At 51.4% G+C, this 3,841-nt stretch overlaps 1 long non-coding RNA gene across 1 annotated transcript; it reads right to left on the reverse strand.

The window, feature by feature from the left end:
- Nucleotides 1-2,154: 2,154 nt before the first annotated feature.
- Nucleotides 2,155-3,054, reverse strand: LOC142906530 (uncharacterized). The gene is made up of 2 exons (XR_012930349.1): nt 2,818-3,054; nt 2,155-2,691 (listed from the first exon to the last, which is right to left on the reverse strand). It is a non-coding gene; the product is annotated as an uncharacterized LOC142906530 (long non-coding RNA).
- Between the last annotated feature and the right edge of the window lie 787 nt (nt 3,055-3,841).

Raw genomic sequence — 3,841 nt, forward strand, 5'->3', positions numbered from 1 at the left:
CACGTTTAAAAACTGCACGTTTAAACACTGCACATTTAAACACTGTACATTTAAACACTGCACATTTAAACACTGCACATTGAAACACTGCACATTGAAACACTGCACGTTTAAAAACTGCACGTTTAAACACTGTACATTTAAACACTGCACATTGAAACACTGCACGTTTAAACACTGCAAGTTTAAACACTGCACATTTAAACACTGCACATTTAAACACTGCACATTTAAACACTGTACATTTAAACACTGCACGTTTAAACACTGCACGTTTAAACACTGGACATTTAAACACTGCACGTTTAAACACTGCACGTTTAAACACTATATTTAAACAGTGCAGTTAAACACTGCACATTTAAACACTGTACGTTTAGACACTATATTTAAACACTGTGCATTTAAACACTGTAAATGTCAACACTGTCCATTTAAACACTACACAAAACACTGTACATTTAAACACTGTACATTTAAACACTGTACATTTAAACACTGTAAATGTAAACACTAAATTTAAACACTGTACATTTAAACACTGTACATTTAAACACTGTACATTTAAATACTAAATGCAAACATTGTACACTTAAACACTGTACATTTAAACACTAAATATAGACACTGTAAATACCGCACCACACTTTACAATCCACTGCTGGATGAAGGCCTCCCCCCGCGCCGTGTAGGCCATGGGGGCTGCTTCACTTGGTGTGCTTCACCGCGCCGGTCAACGCCGGCTGGTGAAGTGGAGAGGGCCTGGGGCCAGGCGAGACATCGCTCGCCACTGACGTGAGCCGTGGCCGGGATCGAACTCGAGCTGGCGAGTTCGTAGCGCAGTGCAGGGGCCACCGCGCCACTGCTCCTCACTTCCATGCTCGGTGAACCCTCGTCGCCGGATGACAACGCGGGAAACACGTGGACTCCCACCTGTCCCGTCTGTGTGGGATAGAGTGTGACCCCCTCGCACGAGTGTGTGTTCTCTGGGTGCTCTGGTTCCCTCTCACGTGCGAGCTCTCATTCAGCGGCTGACAGCGTCTTACTACAGAGGGAACTGCAGAGCGGCAGTTAAAACGACTGTGCGAGTTTATTAAATGACACCACAGTTCGTCGGTCGTGTGATATGCGGTAAACTGCGGCTACCTCCATCCCTTACAAGCATTGAAGCGTAGCTCGAATATACCCCTCTCTAGAGCTCCCTCTAGTGCAGACCCTTCCACCAGCAGTTGAGTGAGCAAGCACTTGCAGAGCTGCGCCTTTACCTCTTAGCTCCTGGACAAGAATGGCAGTGAAATTGTCTACCTTCATGAACACTGCCATTTTATTTCCTAGTTGGTTTGGCCAAAGATGCTGACAACTGCATGACCCCCGCACCGAGACGAGTGTCCCCTGCACGTTCGTCTCGCTGGCTCGCAGCCCTCGCGAGGCGCCAGGCGCCTGCACCACGTGCGGGCGGGTGGACGAGTGGAGGCCGTCTGCAGGCAGAGGGCGAAGCCGCCTGGTCTGGTGGGGGGCGACGTGGACGGAGATCGTGCACGGGGAGATGTGAGCACAGGGGTTCAGTGCAATTGCAAGGGGAATGACGTAACGAAAGTGACGGTACGTACACACACATATATACACGCACGCATTTGTACAGTATGTAGACACGTACTGTACATTCATACACACACACACGTATGTAGACAGGTGCATGCATATGTATGCACGAATGCAGCTACATGCACACATATATAGTACACATATACATCTGTATAGATACACATGCATCTATATAGTACACATGCATCTGTATAGATACTCATGCATCTGTATCGATGCACATGCATCTGTATAGATACACATACATCTGTATAGATACACACGCATCAATATAAATGCATCTACATGCAGCTATGCTCCTTAAACCAACAACGGGCTTCAATACAGATTCATCCAAAACGACTACAACATAAGCCGTCAATGAGTCCATCATGAGCCCGGATAATCACGAATACAGTCGTTGTGTGTACATCGCATCCTATCTCGCAGTACAACCACACCATGAAACACTCCTTGACCATCTTCCTGCCACTCGCTCGTCCTGTCAACCACAGCGAATGTCGCTCCGCACAGCATCCACATCATGGGGACTTGGAGTGTAGTCATTAATATTGTTATTGGCAGGTTTTTATTTGGCTTCGATGTTATCAATACTTGTGCGTGTAGATTCATTTTACGTACAGCGCGTTGAGAAAACTTCAATATGAAAGGCGCTGTATACAAAGAGAGCTTAGTATTATTATTATAACAATTATCTCGCAAATCCGACCTCCGTGTTACCCCACGCTGCGTGACAGGCGACAGTCGCCTCGCTGGAGCAGCGGTGACCTCGACCGCGACATCCGAGCGCTGTGAGGATCTCGCAGGAGCGGCAGAGACCGCGACACCACGAGACCTCGCGGGTCACGAGAACCACTCGTGGTGGTGGTGGCGACAGCGGATGCTGATGATGATGGGATCCGCCAACAGTGCCACCTCCCCGCCTCGTTGTGAATAGGGGTGGGGGGAGGGGGCTCCCTGGCCGACCTGGGCCCGGTAGCACTGCAGCCATCGTCCCCCGGGACCCGGCGTCGCCCCTGGGTGCATGGAGCGGGCGGCGTCTCAGACGAGAACAGAGGAGGAGGCTGCCGCCCGCAGCGTCGTCATCTGAGTCGACAGTCACCGCATTCACGGGGTTATGAGACGCTCCGGAACAGTAAGACGCAGCCTAAAGCTGTGCTCGTCGTCAATACACGCATACAAATGTGGTCACACACACACGCGCGCACGTACCGGATTATAAGACGCACCACTAACCGCTAAGCAAGATACAGGAGGGAAGAGTTTGTCTTCTAATCCGGAGTATGCGGCACAGTGATAGTCATTCATCTCAAGTGTAAACAATCGCCAACGTAATTGCATCCTGCTGTGTACTCGCTGCGCTGTGTTCCTTTTGGAAAGACTGCGAGGGTTTTTCTTGTTAGGGGCCAGCCCCTGTCTGAGAGTGGCACTGGGGGGCCCTGCAGTCAACTTGGCCTCGGGGCCACCACCGCGTGAGCTGCGTGGCGGCTGTGCTCGCTGAAGCGAAGCCGTCCAACCGCGCCCCTTGGGTGTGAGGAGGAGTGACCTGGGCCTCCTCGCTCTGTCACTAATATCGCGATAGGGAAAACTCGTACAGCGATACAATCAAATATCGCGATAAGAAGAACTCGTGCAGCGATAAAATCAAATATCGCGATAAGAAGAACTCGTGCAGCGAGCGCTAGAATCGCGTCTCGTAGCCAAGTAACCATTCACTCCGTGCCGATTAATAATAGCCATTTACTGTACTTTTGAGGCATGAGCAATTAACACTTACTACCCAGGAATAGTTTTTTCTTTGTTACACAATGTTCTCATTCCTGCAGCAGTGCACTCAGAGGCGGCGTTGCTCGAGTTCCGCGCGTCGACTCTGGGGCCCCGTGTGGCCGCGCCGCGCTCTGCTGCTGGGGAGCGCTCTCGCCTGAAACAACGAAAGCTCCCCGTTTCGCATTCCGTTACTTTCGGCTTTCGGGTGAGGCTGGGATTTCCTCTGAGCGCATCGCGCAGCTCCGCTGCTGGCAGTAGCGCGCGGGCCGTCATCGTGCCACCAGCTGGTGTCACCTGTAGGTGTTGCTGGCACCCGTCCAGCACCACCGGACTTGCCACCCGCCCCATGCGCCACCCACACGCGCATCCAGCAGCCGCCTGCACCACGCGCACTGTCCGTCTCGTACCCATCCATCTCTCACTCTCAACGTCTTGACGCCCCCTCTCTCTCGACCCATGAGCTAACGAG

This window comes from Petromyzon marinus, chromosome 1, assembly GCF_048934315.1.
Source record: "Petromyzon marinus isolate PM22_M1 ecotype Great Lakes invasive population chromosome 1, UKy_Petmar_22M1.pri1.0, whole genome shotgun sequence".
Taxonomy (NCBI): Eukaryota; Metazoa; Chordata; class Hyperoartia; order Petromyzontiformes; family Petromyzontidae; genus Petromyzon; species Petromyzon marinus.